General features: G+C 36.7%; 1 long non-coding RNA gene across 1 annotated transcript in view; it reads right to left on the reverse strand.

Moving 5' to 3' along the window:
* Positions 1-24,301, reverse strand: part of LOC127948708 (uncharacterized) — a 73,398-nt gene that overhangs the window by 9,165 nt on the left and 39,932 nt on the right. The window contains exon 3 of the long non-coding RNA XR_008152161.1: positions 115-305. This is a non-coding gene — a long non-coding RNA (uncharacterized LOC127948708). The remainder of the gene's footprint in view (positions 1-114; positions 306-24,301) is intronic.

Genomic DNA, 24,301 nt, shown 5'->3' on the forward strand with positions numbered 1-24,301 from the left:
TATCTGTCTCACTCACTACCAAATCATACTTATTGGATGAAGTTTGACAGTAAACAGTCTTGGTATTAGGATGGATGCTGTCAAAAGTCCATTTCCAGCCTCTCTCTACCACACCTCCACAATTTCAATCTTCTCTTTGCCCTGCAGTACTCCAGGTGTGGCGGTCGTCATCTTTCTTTGGCAAAGAGGATGATGTCACCTTCCTGGGATGGGACTTTTTCTGGCCGTCCTTTTTCGGGTGCCATTGTAGCAGAACACAATCCAACACTGATTACTCAGCGGCATAGATTATGACAGGCCAATCTCTGTGAGAAATAACAAGAAGACATCACAGTCAGGGTTAAGAGAGGGAAAGACAGAGAGAGAAGATGGAAACATGCAAAAGGATGGAGCTGAGAAGGAAGAAGGCAAGAAATTAGAAGATGGAAAAGAAATAAACACTAAATAAAAGAAATAATAATAATAGCCAAGGACAAGTGAAGTCGAAAACACAGAGAGGTCAAAGAGAGGGGATGGAGGAAGAGAGCCAGAAAAGAGTGAAAGAGGTGGTCATTAAAAATCAGGGACAAACATTTCATAAATTACAAGACAGAAAGTGCAAATACTATTACTACTACTATTACAGCACTAATAATATTAAACTGAGACTGCTTGAAGGTGCACTTAGTAATTTTTATTTATGCCACCTGGGCCAGAATGTCAGTCATCATGGAATTCTCATCAGGCCACGTTCACACAGCAGCAGAATACAGCAGAGTCCTGTATTTGAGTCCTTAATACGGTTACGTTCAAACCCAGTTCAGTTATTTACAGGTTTGACAACCGCATTCTGTAACCAAAATCACACCTGTACATTTTCAGGACTCACAACAGCATTCTCGGAACAGAACATCATACGGCATGAGAGGGAGCCGCTCTGCCACACAAACACGCATCTACCATGTGTTACGTGTTTTCGCATGTTTTTCAGTAATTTAAACTGATGGAGAAATGAGCTGGGTGTCATCTGAAAGTTTTAGATCCCAGCAGTTTTCCACTGGAGCCACTCCTGTCAGTTTTGTGCTCTGCACGCGGTTCAAATGCGCTGCTCTCCACCCAAATATAAAAGCTGCTGTCGGTTAATGAAGATTTGACAAAATAACTACGATTGGACTCGTGTCAGAAAGTGATAAAACTTTCTGTTTTATGGACTTTGCCATTTTTTATTTTACTTTGGTCACTGTCGCTATGGTTACTAGTAAGAAATACGGGCTTGACTCCCGTTGCACGTTCATACACACTGTACTCTAAACGCAACTGTAAGTTGAGCGGAACATTTCGAGACTCACACCTGTAAAGAAATTGCGGTTGTCAATCCCAAAAACTAACAGTGTGAACGTAGCCTCAGTTAGCCATGATTATTCCATAAACAAAAAGGTCCAGAAAAAAAAAAAGAGTTACGAAAATGAAGCAAGTGGTATTCGGCCGAATACAATATTAAAAGGTAAAGTAAAATTAAATAAAAATGAGAGTGGAATACAATCAGAAGTTACACTGCAAAAATACAGTGCTTCTCTCCTTCACACACACACACGTACTCGGCAGTCCCCCATTCTCTTTCTGGACCAATGACTTCATCATCATCTTTATTTACACAGTAGGGAGCTCACAGCAGGACAACTGTGTGTACACTGATGTGGAATTGAAATAAGTATAGTGAAAATATCTTTTTATCCGCATCCTGACTTTTACCTCTCATCTTTTCCTTTCTATTCCTCATCAGTCCATCATTCTCCGTTCATACACATACCAAAACACACACCCTCCTCTCCTCCCTCTCCTCATCAACCCCCTTCCGTCCCCTCTAACTGCCCTTAACTATTGTCTCCCCACGTGTTCATCCCCCTCCTCTCTCAAGCTATGCTTATCTCTGTCCAACCGGTCGGCGTTTCTCCCTGCGCTGCTGTCTCCTCCGGTCCCCGGCCCCATTCATACTCCCAAGCTGTGGCAAGCTTTTGGCCCCCAGCAAAGCGGTTTCAGAGCACTCTCATTTTCTCCTTGTCCTATCAGCGCTGATCTGCTGTCAGTTAACCAGGCCCAGGCCGAACTCTCTCAGGCTGTTCCCGCTGATCTCCTGTCAGTCATCCGGACCTTCCGTTAGCTTCCTGACCATTCCCAGCTGCTTGTTATTCCACGCAGGGAGCAATCTGTAGAATGCTCAAAATAGCAGAGTAATGGATTCCTGGCGTCACTGAGGCACTTTAATGCCCATAAGCCTGCTGGTGTAGAGAACTCTGGTCATGTACACTGCTGGGGGACACAGTGGATCTCATTTAGCAAGACTGCATAGTTCAAACTCCCAAGGTAGCAAAATATCTGGATTTTAGAGCCAACTCAAACCTGGAACGAAGATTTCTGCATACGGAACATTTAACCGGCTCATATTCACGTGTAATTGTTGCACACGTTTATCGGTAGACTGGTCTAGCTAGTTAAAAATGAATGAAAAATGCATGAAATGAGGAGAAGTGATGAATTTTTGATAGGTAAGACCTGGCCATGGGCTTAGAGGGCTAATTTAAAACTCTAGAATTCTTTATAGACTAAAGAAACACTTGGCTGTCAGTCATCGCCATGCCAACGAGCCACCGCACCCACTCTTTAAACTTCAATGAGCAAGCGGACGAGACAGCGAGTGAGTAAATAGACGGCAAAGTTCACAAGTTTACAGCCCACGGGGAGCTGTCGGACTCTGACACCTGAGCCTCCTATAGACATTTTGCACACGCCTACCACATCGATCATCTCTCTCTCTCTCTATCTCGCTCTCTTTCCGTTCACCACGCAGCCTTTAAATCTCCTCAATCACTCATCCAGCTGAGCAGAGCCCCCTTTCCCGCTGTCCCATGGGACTACTTTACATATAGAGCTACGGATTGAAACGCCAACTGTTACGGCACCCCATCAGATGAGCTGGACCCAGACAAGCCTTCCTAACATTTAACATTCCACACTTTTTCCATTTTAACCACCGATTTCCATTTTAACCAACGTAATTCCATCAGGACTCCTGCAAGCTTTGAGTGCAAAGCCATAAGGTATAAAACAACGTAACTCCACTGCAAAGAGAATGTAAGGATACAACAAAACTATAATGTTACAGCTAGTCTCAATACATAAAGGTGAAAGAATAATTAAGAGATTAAGGAAAGGGTTCATTATCATTTAATCATTCTCATGTCCTTCCAAACCTGTATGACTTTCTTTCTACTGTGAAACACAAAAAATATGTTAGTGTTTTATATCCATACAGTATTATTTTATGTCGGCTTTTTAATGTCTGATTTCATTTATGAATAACTTGTTTTGATCATTTTAGTTTTAAAAACTGGTATAAGCCTCTCTTGAAGCCATCAGTCTTTTATTTCAGCTTAATTTGAAAAAAAGGCACGTCTTCTGTATGTTACTTATATTGTGTTAAGTGTAACCATCAAAAAATGCAAAGAGGGCATCTATTGTTTTTTGGGTGTTGCACTTAAAAATGAAAGCAAGTTTGCGGTCAACTATAAAATGTAAAAAAAAAAAAAAAAAAAAAAAGGACACTTTTTTACTCCATAAGGTTTTCCAACTTGCCTGTAGTATACAGTTTCAAGAAGTGAATCTCATAAGCACTACTATCTGCACTTCCATTGGTAGTCACCACAAAACTCATGAACTTGCAGTTTATACTGCTTCATTGATTATAACAGGAGTGCTCCACTTTTGATGCATCACATCGCTCACTTCCAGCTTGGACGGAGGTTTTTTGTATTAAAACGAGTTGTGCACTCCAGTCGCGAGAGGTGCTTGTGTAATACTGTAATCCAATTCAGTGAATTAAAAGCACTGGGAAGTTTTCTCTCAGCGCAGCGATAAGAGCTGTGGATTAATCTGCCGAGTGTTTCTGACAGGCAATTTGATAAACAGCCACTTATCTCTGGGGCAGCTGCACAGGAAGAGAACAAATAAATCATCAGAGAGGGAAAGAGAGAGAGCGACTGTATGAAATAGGCTTTGTGTCTATGCTTCAGATGAATGACCAGGAACGTGTATATTCAATTAAGCATGTAGCACAGGAGCTACCTACAGTTCCTACATTACTAGCCTACTATAGAATTTGTGTGATGGACTGGGGTGTTTGTGATGTATGGGCCACATTCACACTGAAGAGTGTAATTTTGTTATATTAAAATGCATTCTCCTATCCCAGCTGAGGCAGCTATAAGTAAGCCACTTTTAAGTCGATTTAACTGAAAGTGTAAACACTGTCTCTGTGGAGCTTTCAAGATTTCTGTTAGTTTAAGCAAAGGAAGTCTTTATTGCATCCTAGACTCATTTCCATAATCGTGTTGCTATATATTTTTGCAAAACTCCTCTGCAAGGGGCAAATTACTGATTAATAAACCGATCACAACACTACATTAAGAGCTCAAAACTAGCACAAACCATAGTGCATGATTTGTAAAGTCGTATTTTTTTTTTTTTTTTTTTGCGTCATAAAATCAGCTCAGTGTGTATGGCTTTTATAACATAGTAAACTTGCTTGATAGCTCACCTGGTACACCCTTATATGGTAAAAGAGCTCAAAGAAGCAAGCAAATGTGTTTTTATCTTGCGTTTGCATTTGTTTAAGGTATGTTTAGTGTAGGTGGTATGCTATTTTCAAATTCTGCAAAGCATTAAACTTTAAGCAACACATTTCCTTTCCAAACTGCTAGTGAAATGTACAAGAACCAACCAACGCAATAAAATGTTGCCAGATTCACATTAATGTGTGTCAAATAATAACTGAATGCGCTTTAAGGGCTACTCTCTGGATAATTTTACTTTGAAAGTCTAAAAAACCAACATAGAATAATTTTAAAGAAATGTCGCCAAAGGCGTGTTTTATCAATGAGCTTGGGTTGCTGTAAGAAATTGACACTAACTTGTATATGTTCAGGCATATCAAGGTAACAGGATGAGTTATTTTGGGAATTTTCATCTTCTTTTCTTTATTCTTCTTTGCTTATTATTAGTTACTACAGTCAATCATTATATAACCTGCATGTCTGTATAAGACTGAAAACAGGAAGTTATGCAGAAAGCTTGGAGAATCCTTTCAGAAGTTAGTATTCTCTTATTGGTTATTACACTGCACGTTGGTTATTTTTAATGAAAGAAGTATACACTATAAGCTGATGCTTGCATAATAAAAAGAAGTTTGAACCTAGAAACATTGTCTCCTTGACCATCCCTCTCTATGCATTCTAGACTGAAAGGGTTGAGAGATAAGGAAAATAACTTAGGAAGCTAACCGTAACCCCTCACTAGCGACTATCCTGAGCTGTACAGTAACTGCAGTTAACTTCACACTTTTAAGAGCCTTCAAAATAACTAACTGGTAAAACACAACATATACAATAACTATACAATAAAACCTTACTGTCAGAATACATGAATACTTTTAAAATTGATACCACCAGGGGATAAATGGAAAGGACGTGACGTGTGGTGTCCCATACTTGGAATTTGTGCTCTGCATTTAACTCATTTAACTTCAACTCATTTTAATAATGGTTACGATATGTAATTTCTGTCGTACTCAACAGAATTTGCTAAATAAATAAATAAAAACTTAAAGATTAATACAAATTTCCTGATAATTTACTCACCCCCATGTCATGCAGGATATTCATGTCTTTATTTTCTTCAGTCGTAAAGAAATTAAGGTTTTTGAGGAAAACATTCCAGGATCTTTTTTCAATATAGTGGACTTCAATGGAAAGAAATGGGCTGAAGGTCCACAATGCAGTTTCAATGTAACTTAAAAGGGCTCTACACGATCCCAGCCAAGGAATAAGTGTAAAAAAAAAAAAATAGCTCTCTGACATGAGTGCGCAACTTCACGCATTACATAATCACGTTGAAAAGGTCACACGTTCTTCATCTGTGTTTTCCACAGGCAGGTTAGGACAAAATACAAATTTTCTACTCCATCTTCAAAATAATGTTTTTCCTATTTTGTTAAGGGTGTTTTGCATGTTTGCTTTGTAAACGGTTGGTCTTCCGCCTACTTCACCTTTCCAATGTGACTAAGACTAGGCTATTGCAGCATGAGCATTTGTGGTTAAAACATATATCAATTGGGATTGTGTAGAGCCCTTTGAAGCTGCAATTTGGACCTTCAACACATTGAAGTCCACTATATGGAGAAAAATCCTTGAATGTTTTCCTCGAAAACCTTAATTTCATTTTGACTAAAGAAAGAAAGATGCATGGTGGTGAGTAAATGATCAGAATATTTTTTATTTTATTTTTTTATTCTGCAAGTGAGCTAGTCCGTTAAAACACTGTCCCAATTGTTCAGCAATGTGGTCGCACAACAAAATAATTTATTTGGATGAGCTCATGTTGCAATGTCTGCTGACTCAAACAAACAGATTGGCATTTATTTTGAAGCATTGATAAAAATAAGAAAACACACTTTGCAACTTTAATAAATAAATAACTCACAACATTAACATAAACATGCTGATGCTTAAAGATTTTATTGTAAGTTGACTTCATGGCTCATTTAAGGACAGAACAGGAAGGGCATTTGCTGGGGAGGGTCAACGTGGTTGCATACATCACCACAGTTTCACATTTTTACCTCAGAGACAAGTTTTTTTGTTTTTTTATCCAGATTAGTTATCTCTCCCAGAACGGTTTGGAATTTCCTATAAACAAGGCAGGTAGACAGTACAAGAGAGGTAGATGGATATAAAGTGAGAAAAGGAAAAGAAACAGAGAGAGAGCTAAGTGACTATGAATGAGTTCACCAGGCTGACAGAAACCAGCCGCCTTAAATTCTCCCAGACAACCTCTCACCTTGCTCCAGCCACTAAACTCACCATTTAAATCACACAAATTAGAAAGGAACCAAAAAAGAGAGGGAGGAAGGGATGGAGGGAGGGTCAGACAGAGAACAGAACAGAAGATGATGAGGTGGGAAAGAACGACAGAGAGAGGGAGAAAGGGGTGGTACTGGTCATTTTGAAATATGACGGTGTTTGTTCTAACAGCGTAGAGTTAACAGAACCTCAGTGTGTGTGTGTGTGTGCGTTTGTGTGTGTGTGTGTGTGTGTGTGTGTTAACCTGTCACAGGGCCTAACCCAAGGCTAAGGCAGCAATTTCTTTTCACACTACTGCTCTGGACAGCACAGAGAGAGACAAGACAGAGCAAGAAAACCTATCATCAGGCAACTACAGCACAGTGGCCAGATGACTGTCATAACCCATGAGGAGATTTGTGGTATGGTTATTGTAAGGCAGGGGAGGGTTGGCCGCATGTTTTTCAATCGCTAAGCCTTAACTCTCTTTTCAATTATACCTGACAAGAGATTTTTTTCTGAGGTTCAGAGCTGCCATGGCAATGTGATGTGAAGAGGAGGACAGTTACACTGCAAAAAATGGTTTCTTTGTCAGTCTTTCTTACTTGCTGTAATTAAAATATCTAAACATCAACAAGGTGCATAACATTTTTGACCAGTGTTTTTTTTTTCCTTTTTAAACTCTCTACATTTTGTTAGATATATATTTAAAATCTGCATGAAATCAAAATGAATATTTTACTTTATCACAAATTGACTAGTCGTATATATTGTGCCTGAAATTTTTATTACAATATTGAAATACCATTAGAACAGTGTTATATATTTTGCTGACTTGTGTACTTACATTATCCCAAATGTTTCAAAGAATGTTTAAATCCAGAGGAAAAAAAGCAATGTTAACTAGTGACATGGACTGTGTCCATAGTGTCATTGTGTCGCTTGCCAATGACGTCATCCGCTCGATTTCCTATATTTTTAATAGACCGGTGACAACCGCACAGAGTAGCATTATAACAGAACTTTCAAATGTATCTAGTATGATAAAACAGTGCTGCTTTTTTTCCCCCACATACGCACGACTGGAAGGAGCGGAAGCGGTCAACTGTGGTATAATAAAAGTGCATTTTTTTTTTTTTGAGCCATGTGTCACACACGTTCAGTGGCCTTGTTTTGCTTCGATGGCTTTCAGCCTAACCCCGCTTCATTCTACTACATTAATAAATCATTAGCTCATACATGAACATGATTTCTGTCTGAGTCCTGCGGATTGCATCGGCTGTGGGGATGGAGACGACAACTCCCATGATTCCACACTCAGTCACAGCATCATCAAAGGCCCTGTCCCATATGGAACATTTCATGTGCACTTTCGGTCTTGCAGGCTTACAATGGCCACCACGTGCGCATGTCTGTTAAGTCCACAAGAACGTGATGTGTCCCATTTGTCATTTTAGCATTCAAAAGGGTGCTCGCGAGTGCCCCCTTTGCAGCCGTTATGTGCCCTCGATCCGCACTTCTGCCGAGAGGCTTTACATCAAGAAAGTGCGGACTTAGAGAAAGGCCGCGAGGGTTTAGGGTGTGATTTGGCACCGGACCAAACTACGCTATAACTGGTCTTTGTTTTTTTAATACGCGGCCTCTATGGATGAAAAATTACTTTTAAGTTAAGGCTTTTTATGCATACATTATTGTATGCGTACAGTACAAATGACACAAATTTCATCATCAAGATATTTTTATTGGTCATAACTTTATCACTAAAATAGGTTGCATAGACATGAAAAACCATCAATCACTTAATTAACCCCTCGCACTGAGTTCCTCAATGAGGTTAAAATTTATTGTAAATGCACCAGTTAAGCTAGAATCTGGAGGTAAGTTACTTGTGTTGCAGGTGTAAAGGGGTTACCTTTGTTGTCCTAGAATAGGGGGATTACTGAGGTTGCTGATTGGCTGAAAGTTCAGTAGTCGTTGAAGTGACATCTTGGAAGCCAGTGGTTGGGCATTGGCTGAAGATGCGGAGTCGTGGGTTGGTTGAAGTTTCATACGGGCAATCGAGGTCAGACTCGGAGACACAAGTGTTTGGCAAAACTTAACTCAGAACATCTCAACGGAAAAGCAAAGAAACTAAAGTAAAATAATAGAAGTAAAGTTTGACGAGACTAGGTGTTTCTTCTCATCGTAGTTAAGTAACAGCAGCCGTGCAGGCTGAAGCACGCTGGAATGGCGCTCAGAGAACACAAAAAGTAATGGCAAAAAGCATGACTAAGAGCCAAAGCTAAGAGCTCAACTAAAAGCCAAAGCTAAGAGCTAAAACTAAAAGCCAAAGCTTAAAGGGATAGTCCACCCACAAATTTAAATTGTCTTTATTTAATCACCCTCACATTGTTACAAACCTGTATGACTTTCATATTTTAAAAGATCTGGTAATCCCCGTTCCAATTGACTTTCAGTATATGGACAAAAAGTATAAATAGATCCTTGCACACACACACCAGAACAACCAGGTGATTAACAGGAGAAAGAACATGTGATGACTTGGATGTTGACCAGTAATTCAAACTCTGTGGCATTTAAAGGGGTGGATTAGCTCTCTGTCACACACACACATATACACTAGCAAACTCTCACCTGGTCATCTATTGTTCCCTCACAGCATGAGAAAAAAAAATAAGAATGCAGAGGAGAGAAACCAGGAGAGACTCTTTCCTCCCCCTGGCTAGAGAAAAGAAAGCAATCAAAGAGGTTTGGTGCCACAACAGACCACGCAATCACAGACACTCATGTGTAAGCCACAAGCTGTGCTGCCGTTTTCAGCGAAAAAGAGCAGAATGAAAGAACAAATGACAGACAGTATAAAGAACAATAACAACTGGGCTGCGGTTTCCCTGCTGCTGTGCAACCCTCAAAAAGAATAAGCAAAAACATACAGACACCTCGAAAACACCAGACGTGTTTTCAACCCCTCGGTACGAATCAAATAAGTTGTTTGTCCATGGAGGAGGTTCACAGAAGAATGGATGGTGTTGAACAAATGTGTGCATGTGTGTGTGAGAAAGAGAAAGATGGGGGTTTTTTTCACAGCGCTGGGGAAAGTTCCCCCTAAACTATAGCACAAAAAATAATCTTTGGGGAAATCTGTGGAAAATTTATTAAACATAACCATTTTATATTTGTTAAATTTAAAGCATCCTTGCTACAAATGACTGGCTGCGAATTGAGCCATAAAACAAGTGTCTTAGTTGAGATGTAAGCAAACAGGCATGTATGTGTGTGTCTCTTTAAGCCTTTTTGTTGGAGTGTTTTGTTGGAGTGTTTGCAGCAATCATGTCCTCTGTTTCTTATCAGTGACGCTGCAGTCTCTTGGTGTTGGAATGCTGCTTTTAGGTAACACTTGAAATCAAACGCACACTCTTATCTTCAATGGTTTCTTGTGAATAGCTTTACATTGCCTCCTGGCTTTCGCCCAAACTCTCCACAAGTCCATCACCTCCTCCAGGCAACAAGTGTGTCTGTCTTCACTTAAGCATTGAGCAAATAACTGGGCTACTCAAATCCTCATGCTGTGGAACATTTACTCTTATCCATTTGAAAGATTATTCCATCCAAAGATTTTTAAATTAAAGGTTCATGCCATGGGAACTGAACTGATTCCCTTATACCTTGTAACCAAACAACATGCATTTGCAGTGCATTCATATGGTTTGGAACAACATGAGGGTATGTAAATGATACAGAATTATTATTATTATTATTATAAGGGTTTTTAATTATAAACTATTGTTGTTATATATGGTAAAACTTTAGTACAGGGACCAATTTTTACTATCAACTAGTTGTTTATTGGCATGACTACTATTAACATATTGGCTGTTTATTAGTACTTATAAAGCAAATATTCTGCATGATCAGGTTTTACATCACTAATCCTAACCATAGAATGTAAAAAAAAAAAAATCTAACTCCCGCCCAAAACTCCCACTGACCCAATCAACTATAATGGCACGCCCCATTTTTATAGCATCAAATTACTAGCTAAAATCAAACTTATCACAAGAACGAACAATTGAATAATGAACCTTAAATGACCCAAACTATCTTTCGTAAAATTGTATTCTAAGTGTAATTTTATTTTTATTTTTTTTTATTTTTTTGACTCAAGTCCTATTCGTTTACATGATCCTACCAAATACCTAAACGTAACTGTACTAACTATTAATAAGCAGCAAATTAGGAGTTTGAAGCAAAAGTCCCAGTTAAATATTTGCTAATGGCAAGAATTTGAACTTAAAATGAAGTGTCACCAAATATATTGCTTTCCCTGACAGAGGTCCCTTGCAAAAAGATCAAATTTGGAGGTCCTTAGCATTAAACAAGTTTGAAAAACTCAGATTTGTTGTTGTTTTAAAGTATCTGTACGTTGTTATGTGCTGCTTGATTAAGCACTTATCCAAATAGTGTTTTTGTTTAAGCTTTTGGCCTATTTGCAGCAGTTAGTAATTAGTTACTGATAGGAAGTCATTTTTAAATTGGTTGTTAGGGCAAAAGGCATCCGTTTTCAACATGTCAGTCTTTCAGCAGTTTAGTGTCATAACTGACTGAATTCAGAGCCTTTCGCTTTCACTTTGATGGCATGGAGATGGCTCTTCAACAAAATAGCTGTCCTCCAGCTAAGGTGAGCAGTAAATAAAGACTATAAAAACTGATTTGAGGTCAGTTTGAAGATGCTATGTGGAGTGCATAAAAGGCTATTAAGTTTGATTTGAGGTCATGTGTGGGAAGATGTTAGAACTTGAGAGAAATAAAGGTTGTTAAACTGATTTGAGGTCAGCTGGGGAAACCTCTTACATTGAGATGGGACAATCAAGCTGATTTGAAGCCTGCTGAATGGAGGACAAAAAAAATAAAAAAATTACACACACCTGTGGCTCACAGACCATTCCCTGTTTGATAGGTGCTGAATGAAAGTGAAAGACAAGCTGAGAATAAAGCTGCAAAACAATAATGTCTGTCTCTCAAAGGAAGCAAGGACAAGCTCAAGTCGATGATGGATACTGTGCTACTTAAGTGCTCTTAAATAGCTCATTAGTTTTATTCTGAAACGTATGGTTTGGAGCTAACATAAGGCAACTGAGGACTCTTTAACTTAACAGTGAAGACTGCATGACCATTAAAAGCCCCATTATGCTACTACTTAAAAAGCATTAAGGCTTGTGAATGTAACTTTAAAAGTCCATATTTTATTACATTGTAAGATGTCTATTCATAATGTACAGAGCCTACAACGGTGGCATATTAATATTAAACAGCAGTGCTGTTCCATTAATATAAGTTGTGAATTAGGCACTCTACACCTTAATGTATCACAATACCAAAAACTAACAGATATTTTCAGATGTCCCACAGCATGACTGCTTCTACAATTGCCGTCTGAAGAACAACACACTGAAGCACAAAAAAAAAAAAAAAAAAATTCTGAACAGTTGCCCAGATAACTTCATCCAGACACTAGGCCTTCAACTTTTTCAAGCAAAAAATGACTAGCACTAGCAACCAGTACCAACGGAGCATTATTTAAATGTATGAGCCCCCCCCAAAATATAATAAAGGTGTTTGAAACCAATGACATGCAGAGAATTGAATGCAGAGCTTCATTTTGCAAGAGATGTGTGGCATTTTGCATTTTTTGTGTGTAGTTCTTATATTTGTCAGTAAAGTTTAGTAAAACTGTAATAAGCAGCAAATTAATAGTTTATTGAAGCAGAAGTTAATGGTTTATTAATAGAGAGAATTTGACCTTAAAATAAAGTGTGCCAGGAATACAGTGGAAGCCATTGGGGATGGTTTAAGTAATCAAAATTCTTTTAAATATTGTCTTTTTTGTTGTTGTTGTTGTTCAGCAGGGAAATAAACACATACAGGTTTGAAATGACATGAGAATGAGGAAATGATGATCATTTTGATTTTTGAGTGGATTATCCCTTAAATTAAAAAACAAAAACATAAACAAAAAAAGAAAAGACGGGGAGAAAAATACTTGAATTTGTACTGTTAAACTTACAAGACAAGTTATTTACAGAAATAATTAATGCATGTCAGAATCCTATTAATTTAATGTATTCACTGACAAATGCAACTGCAGACTTCTGACTTCCTTATAAAGTAGTCACACAAATTTGGAAAACGCTTCAAATTTACCACTTTAAATTTAACACCTGCAAGCCAAGCATGCAGCTGTCATTGTGGAAGAGAAAGAGCCCTGGTCTGCTGCTGGTGAGAAAAAATAAATAAAAAATAAATAATTCCAATTATTCAGATTTAATAGGAGCAATGCAATAATGCATAGAGTGTAACATTGCCTCTCCAGCCACAGTGATACCAGACAGAGCTGCCACCAGAATTTTAAATGCTATTTTTAAAACACTCCAGAAACCGTAGGTGCCGTTGTATCTTCATGGGAATGTCTTTGGTGTTTAGGGTCTGGGGAAGGACAATTTCAAATCTGCAGCCCATGTAACCCCAGGCAGTTCGCGGTCTCCGCTGTGGCCCCATTAGTGATGATTAGGGTGGAGAATCTGTCTGGGTGCACTGGAGTCGAAAATGAGTTTTTCTTATTGACATTCAGGGCCATGTTATTGTTGTGACACCACTCGGTCACATCTGCCTCCGTATTCTTGTCTGTGCATTCATCTTCGCTGTTGATCGGTCAAATTAATCTGATGTGTTGCTGAATACTGTAAGCGAGTTAGTCAACTCTATTAAAATTCCTCCCATAATTAATAAGAAGTTTTAAAAGTTGAGTATGTTTTTTTTTTGGTTTTTGTTTTGTTTGTTTTTTCATATTTCTCCTCTGTGGATGCAACCACTAAACACACTGCTACACACTAATTGGCAGAATGTTCAAAAGCATCTTTTGCAACTGTTAAACCAAACGCCCACACAAAATAATCGTGTAATAGTGCATGTGTGTAAGTGTGTGTGAGTATGAATATAACAGTGTATATAACAAACTCCTACATGTGTGATATTTGGTCTGAAAAGCAGGCTATTCCTCAAGAAAAGAAGATGCCATCTGAAACAGTGAGGCCATTAGTGTTGTACATGAGCAAACACCTTCCAGCAATAGCATATAGCCGTATGATGAATGCACTCATATGTATTCTAAAACAAAGCTTTGATTTTGTCTTCAGAGATAATCCCTGTTGTATCAGAAGACTTCCAGCAATTACACACAGTAATCAAAGTATAAAAGCATTTCTGGACCCACCTGGGGGCACTTCCTGAAGCAACACCGCCTTGAACCAAATGCTTTATGCACATGTTAATCAGCTCCGTGTGGCAGTTGCAACATATTTTGCAACCACTGATCTATAATATAGAGCTGGATTGCTCATGACGTCATTAAAGTGAAGCCGCCGCGCCGCCATATTGGTTAATCCCTAGTGTGTGTAAATGTACCATTGAATTAAGAGGAAATTGTATGATTTTAATAAGAAAACATCACATAATTAAGCATTTTAAATCTGAAGTATCTCTGTACATTATTACAATGCAAACACCCTAGGCATGTAAATGTTTTTTTTGTTTTTTTTTGTCAGGAATTTTCCCTACCTATAAGAAGCTACGTTCATTACAGTAACGAGCATCATGAACATGATAAACATCAGATGGAAACGACCTCAACATACATATAACAAATGACAAAGTGCTTATTCTGAAATATGAAGAAAGATCTATGCTTTAAAAGCCTTTATTTGCCTTGTAAATCCATTTCTTGTTTAATAATTCCTGGATAAAAGAAATATGCTATATTTTGTGTTGGATCAGTTAGTTACCGGTATTGTCAGTGCGCAGCAGACACATCCATCTTAACGGTTTAAATATATTGCTTATCCTGCCCCAAAAGACCTTAAACACTGCAAATAACATCTGAAGTAAACATAAATTTACATACACATAACATAAAAACGAGTCCCGTTTGACTGATTTGCTTCAAATCGGGTGATTTCAGGTCAGCGGTTTGATTGTAACTCAATGGTACTCTCTGCCGGTAGGGATTAGTAAGATGGCGGATCGAACACTTCCGGTGACTTCACTGACTGTTGGCAGTTTAGAACGCAATGAGCGATCCAGTCATATATAGATCAGTGTTTGCAACCTATTTTTTAGTTTTTCATTATCTTATTACAATATTACAAGGTCAGTTTTAAATAACTTTACTACTGTAGTTTACTTGCATGTTGCTTAAATTTACATCTATTGATTTAGCATTTTTATAATTTTCATTGGATTTTTGGCAATAACATTCTATATTATTTTTCACAGTATAAAGAGGTCTTAAAATCATATGAATATTTTTATTTCTAACTGAAAGAAATGAAAAAACGAATATTAAATGAAACAAATTGTTGCCTTGACAGCAATCTTATATAAAATAATTATATAAACAATTTAAAACTGAATTGAAACACTAAACAAACTAACAAAATTACAATAACATTACTAAACATTAAAATTAAAAGGAAAACTGAATATAAAAGCTAATTCAAAATATTATTTCATTAATGACATCATCCACCAGGAAATTACATCATTTTTGGAAAATTAAAAGCTTAAACATGAACAAGTATTATCATTGGATTCTGTGATCCTTTGTGGTATATCTGGATCAAACAATCACATTGATTGTGACAATCGTTGTAATAATCTATTTTAAAACATTAAATATAAATAACAATATTAAAATGACACTGACGTGCTCATGTACACAGCACTGTAGACATATTTTCAGTTGTGCATTAAAAAAAGATAATTGGAGTAATTTTACATTCTATTTCAAAATGTTATTTGCTGTTTCTTTCTAATTATTTAGGAAATTGACAATCAATTTCTAAATGAAAATAGTTTAAAGCAAACAGACTAGAGTATCATATCTCATATCTAAATCTATATGTTGCTTGCTGTTTCTTTGTTATTGTGATTAAATGAAAATTGTATCTACATCATTTTGTACCCAGTATAGATGTTAATGTCACAAAAATACTGTGATAATAATTAAAATTCAATTAATTCAATATAATAGCTTCAGTTTTTTTCTATAACAGAAATAACCCAATTTGAATATCAGAAAGCAATAAATTACATAGGCAAACTGGTTGGAATAACATACGACTAGCTCAGAAACAATAAAGTTGACTACTGAATGAATACTTGAATGCATGCTGAAAGATGCATAAAAAAAATTGTTAAATCTTAAGTTTAATCAAAATTAAAATGTAAAGAGATTTTACCACATCTTCAAATGTCCAACCACTTGTGTGGTCCTCAATCCTAAATTTGACCATGGTCACTTCAAATCTTTATGAAGTCACATCGGTTAACTTCAGCTCCTGTAATCATAAGGCTTGTTACTGATAAACACTTGTACTTACACAGATGTTCTCTTAAGGGTTTCTCGCTAAACTTTGCAATTTAACTTCCAAACTGTAAGTGGTTCTAATAAACTTGTCCAGCCACCTGTTCTATATCTCTATTCCTCTTACTGTCACTTATCTTCTGACAAACCCACACCAAGACATACACACACACTTAAATGTAAGCAGATGGAGCCACAATATTAGCTTTTAATAAGTTTCTATGCATGATTCTAAGAAATACTTTCATCCTACTACAGCGAGGCAATATCATTGAGTTATTTTGTGTAGGGCTGTTAGAACGCTTTGTAATAAACCTGTTACCCTGTTAATTATTAATGACTTAAATTATGTCTCGCACAAATAATGAGCTGATAATTGGTTGAACACCATCACAAGCCAATACTCAAACAGTCTGATTTATTGTGTAACACACAGCTGCTGTTCAGAGGCTATATGTGTAAGTTAGGTTGGATAACAAACACCTTTTGTGCATTTACATGTCTGTAATCAGGTATGTTTATAGATTTATAGATTTTATGCTTTATAGATTTTATGATAAAAGCAAAAAAAAAAAAAAAAAATTGTAAAATGAACATTTTCGTAATGCAGACTGTTGTTGTTTTTTTTTTGTTTTTGTTTTTTATGTAATGGTGTTTTTGACAGAAAACTTGTCCATAAATAAATAAATCATTCACAAAAGCAATGTCGGGGCATAAGATGTCAGTTTGTCTCACATTCTATCAACTGATGAATAACAGAATCTATGTATTAATTTCAAAACATTGTTTAAAAAAAAATATTTGAGTACATTTTACAAGAAAGTACTATGCTAAATTAGCCTTTCTACCTCAAAATTTCATATTGAATTCAATGTGACTTGCCATTTCTATGTGAATAACTGTCAAATATTCTAGCAACTTTTTAAATGAAAATTACTTCAAAGTACACCTTATGCCATTTTTAGTGTAGCTATCAGTTTGTCACAAAACAATGGATATTATGTAAATAATCAAACTATAATTATTAACGTAGCTAAGCTTTGATATAGCCTTTGATAGAATTTCCACCTTAAATTACAAAACATACATAGTCAATTTTTTCCAAAACAGGAATAACCCATTTCAAATCTCAGAAGGCAATGACACTGCTTGAGCTTTTTTAATGGCTTTTAAAAAAAGGCATTAAAAAAAATTATGATAAAATAAAAATATTATGACAAAGGAAAGTTATATCAAGCTGATTGGATAAAAACAACTGCTAAATGGAATAAAAATGCTAATGTACAATGAGGTATTATTTTTTAATTTTAAAGATGACTGAACAATGTAACTCTGTTTTTGACAGAAAGCCTGTCCAATAAATAAATACGATTTCACAAAAACAATGTGGGGGCAAGAACAACTAAAATCTGTACTTCAAAATAATGTATTTTAGCAACAGCATGAATCACCATTAAAAACAAAACACACACACACACACACACATACATATATATATATATATATATATATATATATAAAATCATGACGATCACAAACAATGTCAGCATTTGAAGTGGGACGCTGCATGTTTGGATGTTAAAATTGGCTATGCTAATGTTGAAAATATGCATAAAACCTGTCAAAACTAAAAATTCACAAGCATAATGTAACATGTAAATGAGTTTTTGCTGTTTGCACCCTGTCTTTGAGCAAACCAACATGATTTTAAGAGAAGAGACGCTGGGGATATGACCTATAGAGCATGTCACATTATGAAAGCATTAAAGTGAAAGTTTGTGTGTGTGTGTGTGTGTGCACTGCATGAAGTAAAAGATCGGGAGTGAGAGAGCATTATCGCTCCCTCATGGCCTAAAAGAACAAATCCATCCATTAAAGGAAAGAGACAGCAAGGTCAACACCCATATAAGGGCAATCATAGCACAACACTGCAAAGAGTAAAGGTTCACTCTATCAATGAGGACTAATGGCTGTTCGACACACATACATGAGTGAGTGAGTGAGTGAGTGAGTGTGTGTGTGTGTGTGTGTGTGTGAGAGAGTGTGTGTGTGTGTATGGCTTCCTCTGGTTCAACGCTCTGGCAAAGCTGAACAAATAAATGCTGATATTTTCTATCAGAAGGACTGCAATTTATAACTTTGATTATTGGTTATATTACAGGAAAATCAACCAAAGTATCTTCATGTTATTAACAATAAGCAACAAATGACAGATATTATGGTTCAATATTATATTATCGACACTACCATTCACAAGTTTGTGGGTCTTCAAATTGTTTATAATTTTGAAAGAAGTCTCTTATGCTCACCAAGGCTGCATTTATATGAAAAAAAAAACAAAAAAAAAAAAAAACCTTTATATGCAACGAAAACGACAACATTTGTATTGCTTAGTTTTGTTACAAGGTTTTTTTTGTTTGTTTGTTTGTTTTTTAAGATTCTTTGATGGAAATTCAAAAGAAACGTTTTCTTTTACATTATACACTGAACAAAATTATAAACACAACACTGTTGTTTTTGCCACCATTTTTCATGAGCTGAACTCAAAGAACTCAACTTTTTCTATGTACACAAAAGGCCTATTTCTCTCAAATATTGTTCACAAATCTGTCTAAAGCCCGATTCGGATGGTAATTGTTTCTCATGTGGACATCTGTAAAAATAAATATACATATCACCACAAATGTATGGATTCGGATGGCGATCTATTTACAGAGGAGGAGTGAGTTCTGCGATCCTACGAACCTGGGAATGTGACCAGTCACATAATTGTTTGCTGTAAATAAAATAAATTTTTCGGACGGCAATTAAACTACTACACAACCTCTGTGTTCGTCAAATTACAGTAGGTAAATTGGCCAGGGATTTTTATGGGGGTGGTGGATTCGGACGGCAATTAAACCAGACTACCCCCTATAAATGGTGAAAATCACTTACGTCCCTCTGAGAAACAATAAACTTCCTAAAAGGGCTTTAGTGAGCACTTCTCCTTTGCTAAGATAATCCATCCACCTCACAGGTGTGGCATATCAAGATGCTGATAAGACAGCATGATTATTGCACAGGTGTGCCTTAGGCTGGACACAATAAAAGTCCACTCTAAAATGTGCAATTTTATCACATAGCACAATGCCACAGATGTTGTTAGTTTTGAGGGAGCCTGCAATTGGCATGCTGACTGAAGGACTGTCCACCAGAGCTGTTGCCTGTAAATTTAATGTTTATTTATCTACCATAAGCTGTCTCCAAAGGCGTTTCAGAGAATTTGGCAGAACATCCAACCAGCCTCACAACCGCAGAACACTTGTAACCACACCAGCCCAGGACCTCCACATCCAGCATCTTCACCTCCAAGATCATCTGAGACCAGCCACCCGGACAGCTGCTGCAACAATTGGTTTGCATAACCAAAGAATTTCTGCACAAACTGTCAGAAACCTTCTCATGGAAGCTCATCTGCATGCTCGTCGTCCTCATCGGGGTCTCAGTTCTTGCATGGTCAGCATAATCACCGGACATGTCACCCACTGAGCATGTTTGGGATGCTCTGGATCGGCGTATATGACAGCGTGTTCCAGTTCCTGCCAATATCCAGCAACTTCACACAGCCATTGAAGAGGAGTGGACCAACATTCCACAGACCACAATCAAAAACCTGATCAACTCTATGTGAAGGAGATGTGTTACACTGCATGAGGCAAATGGTGGTCACACAAAATACTGACTGGTTTTTGGACCCCCCAATAGAGTAAAACTGCACATTTTAGAGTGGCCTTTTATTGTGGCCAGCCTAAGGCACACCTGTACGATAATCATACTGTCTAATCAGCGTCATGATATGCCACACCTGTGAGGTGGATGAATTATCTTGGCAAAGGAGAAGTGCTCACTAACATAGATTTAGACAGATTTGTGAACAATATTTGAGAGAAATAGGTATTTTGTGTACATAGAAAAAGTAGAGATCTTTGAGTTCAGCTCATGAAAAATGTGGGCAAAAACAAAAGTGTAAAAGTGTAAATGCCTTTATTGTCACTTTTGAACAGTCAAATGCATCCTCCTGAATAAAAATTAGCATAAATAAAATAGCATAAATAAATGTAAAATAATACACACACACACACAACACACATACTATACTGACCATGTTAACTATCATATAACTACCATGAAGTGTACTGGCTATTTTTTATTTATTTGTACTCTTCAATATTCCTAACCCCCAGTAATAATAAGAAACAACAACAAAACCAAAATTGTGTTTATCACACCATTACATTTGATCTTTTTTAAATGCACAAAAATAAGAGCTTTAACCACCCGATGAAAAACAGTAATAGCTTGTACAAGAGCTGAATAATAAACTGTCCATTTATTTTAAAACATTTCACCACTGACAGACTCATCAGTTGACTGATGGTAGGGATACACTTGCATTTAACCAGTATACACTCTCATTAGACTAACTTGTTCGCCCATCAGGGTTTTCTTTGAAAGAGGCAGTATGAAAAAAAAATGCAAAGCAAAGTAAGATCAAATAAATATCTCTAAAACATCATTTTACCAGCAGATGAAGTTTCAGGGGGAGTTTTCGTCCATGTCGCCATGATTGGCTGATCATGCTGTCAACGGCATAACATGCAAATCGGACTGAATGTGTCAAACGTGTGAAAATGGACAGAATAATTACAAAGTAAACAACTCACCCACTCATACAATACATCAGCACTTTGAGGGTCAATGATTTTCACATGTTCAGAAGGTGAAATGATCTCTGTATGAAACATTTTTTGGTGAATATTTTGAAGGTGCACCTCCGTACCTGCCACCCTCCATATACTTGCGATATTTATGAAGGATCTGATGACTAATGACCTGAAAAGAAGGTGGATATTAATAATAATTGACAAGCAACCATCTGTAGTAATACAATTTGCTGAAGTACAGTACACTACTGTTCAAAAGTTTGAAGTTGGTATGTTTTTTTTTGTTTTTTTGTTTTGTTTTTGAAAGGTCTCTTATGCTAACCAATGCTGCATTTCTTTGGTTTAAAAAAATAAAACCAGTTATATTATTACAATTTGATTTGAATAATTTAAAAAAAATGTTTGACAAACCTACATTTTCAGTCTTCAGAGTCATATGATCTGTCAGAAATCATTCTAATATGCTTATTTTGTTTTTAAGAAACAGTTTTTATTATTATCAATGTTAAGAACAGTTATGCTGCTTAATATTTCTGTGGACACAGTGAAATGTTATTCAGCATTCTTTGATAATGAATTGATTTGAGATAGATGTCTTTTGTAACTTGTCTTTTCTGTCACTTTTGATCAATTTTATGCATCCTTGCTAAAAGGAAAAAATAAATAAATAACAAAATCTGCCTCAGTTCAGAAGACCACCATTGCCACTGTCTCTTATGTGTTGCTCTCTGTGTCATTTATGTTCCTGGAACTATTTGTGCTATTCACATTCTTCTCACTTGAGCAACTGCTGCACTGCCTATAATTATTTTGTCATCATATAGGTATGAAGGTCCTGTTCATCACAGCATAAAAGTTATATGATTCTTTGTCCTTGCCACATTGTCAATTGTGTTCCACTGAGGACCAAAAACAAGATGTCTAATTATAAAAAATAATGCGCTGTAGCAATATATTGTAAATCACGAAAAAAGTTTGTATTTTTCATTTCATGATGACTGCACAAAATGTTAGCACTGGCTATGCTTGGGTCTTAGTGAATACTTAGTGCCTACTCTGTATGTAGTGCATATTAGATAACATTGTCAAGGTATATATTTTTATGTATTTATTTATTATTTTATCTTATGCATTATTAGAACAGTATAGAGATGACATGAAGTGAAGTGGGAGAGAAAGAAGGGGCGGGATTGGGAAAAGTCCTCGAGCTGGGATTCGAACCCAGGACAGTCGTAACGCAAATGGCACTTATGTTGGTGCGCTGCCCACAAGGCTATGGGCCAAACATTATTACTTTTTCAATGGTCATATAAAATGACCTGAATGCCTTATATGGAAACAAACAAAAGTTTGAAGGCACAAGTCTCCCCAAAATAAAATTCTGTCATTAATTACAAACCCTAATGTCATTCCAAACCCGTAAGACCTAAGAACTCATCTTTGGAACACAATTGTTTTTTATTTATTTTTTTATGAATTCTGAAAGCTGAAAGCATTGTGGTCTATCACATTTTGAAAATCTTTAAAGATGTAAGATGTATTTTGTGTGTACCCAGCATAAGTTTCTGCGTCTGGGAACAATTCGGTTGCATTGCTGTCTATGCAGGGTCAAAGAGCTCTCAGATTTCATCAAAAATATCTTAATTTGTGTTCAAAAGATATCGAACACCTTACGGGTTTGTAACAACATGAGGTTGAATAATTAATGACAGAATTAAAATTTTGGGTTGAAATAACCCTTTAAGTTATTATTCATTTTATCCATGCATACAGAAAAATGTCCTTAACCGTTGGCCGTCTGATAACATTGCGACTTGTGATGGACATCATTTCTCGTTCATCCACATCATCTGTATTGTTACTGTATAACCTGCACAGTTTGGCATTATGCCATGTAGGTAGATGCATACAGATATGTACTATGTAGAGCATACATTCTGCAAAACGTTTATCGGTCATATCCAACCATTTTATACCATTTAAAAAATATCCACCATCCGGAGATTGACACTGGATTTCAGGTTTAATTGGAAGGGAGAGCAGTTCAACTGAAGCTAAGACATGTTGGGTTCAGATGTGGAGTGCAGGGTTAACACTGCTGGTGGCCTTCTTCAGTGATCTCAAGTGCAGCACAATAATGCCTTTAACAACCTGCTGAAAAACATTAATGGCTTCAGCAAGAGCTGTGACTGTTACACTGACTCGGCCAGTCTTTTTCGCTCTCCTATCTTTCTGTCCTCCTCCTCCTCATTACTGCTTTCATTCTCTTTTCTCATTCCCAGTACCTTCTGTGCCATTTCTTTCATGAAGAATAAATTGGAAAGATGGGAATGAGAGTGATTTCTCTCTCTAAACCTTGCATGCTGTGTTTCCATGGTTTCTTAATGCACTCTTTTACTCCCAATTCCATAACTCCTTACTTTTGTATAGTCCGTCACAAAAGACTACACAAGGCTTCACATTCTCATTTCCATTCGGTCTTTATTTCTTTCCAGATTCCTTAATTTTTCTGGTTAATCAGACAATCAAATTTTCTTTCTGTTCTCGACCTTGCATTCTAAGATATTTCATACTGAATATGATGAATAACTTCCCATGAATAAGTGAATGTACAATAATTTCAAAAAGTTATTACCACACTTACCACTTTTATATTCATTTTACAAAACTAAGAAATTCTTTGAAATTTCAAATTATACATGAACTATAGCAAATCAATCAGCTGTTATTGCATCTTACACAAAGCCACTGCTGACCCAGAACACAAAGAGTGTTACATATTTTTAAATGGTTATAGCTGAAGAAACAAGCTTGGTTATAAAAAACAACAACCACTGCATTTATACAAATGTTGTGCATGAAGATAAGACTGGTTTGATATAAATGCACAGTTTGAACAGGCACAAATGAAAACAGAGAGTAATTCTTGATTTCCTCTCATCACATTGATTGATTGAGTTGATAGACCAAAATCTTCTTTTTATAGGTAAGATTATCGAAAAGGTAGTTTTTAATCAGCTGAACAACTACTTAAATTCAATTGGATAAATTATATTCACTTTAATTCTGATTCTGGCAAAATGTCAGTGTTGGTACTACTACATCTTAGTGCTACGTTTGACACTGATCATAACAAACTTCTAGAGAGACTGGAAAGCTGGGTCTGGCTTTCTGGGATGGTATTCAAAAGGTTTAGGTCTTATTTAGAAGGGATAGGTTAGTATATGAGTATAGGAGAGCATAAGTCTAAGTGGATGTCCATGACATGCGGAGTCCCATAAGGCTTAATACTTGCACCCCTCGTT

The sequence above is a fragment of the Carassius gibelio genome, chromosome B1, assembly GCF_023724105.1.
Source record: "Carassius gibelio isolate Cgi1373 ecotype wild population from Czech Republic chromosome B1, carGib1.2-hapl.c, whole genome shotgun sequence".
NCBI classification, from domain to species: Eukaryota; Metazoa; Chordata; class Actinopteri; order Cypriniformes; family Cyprinidae; genus Carassius; species Carassius gibelio.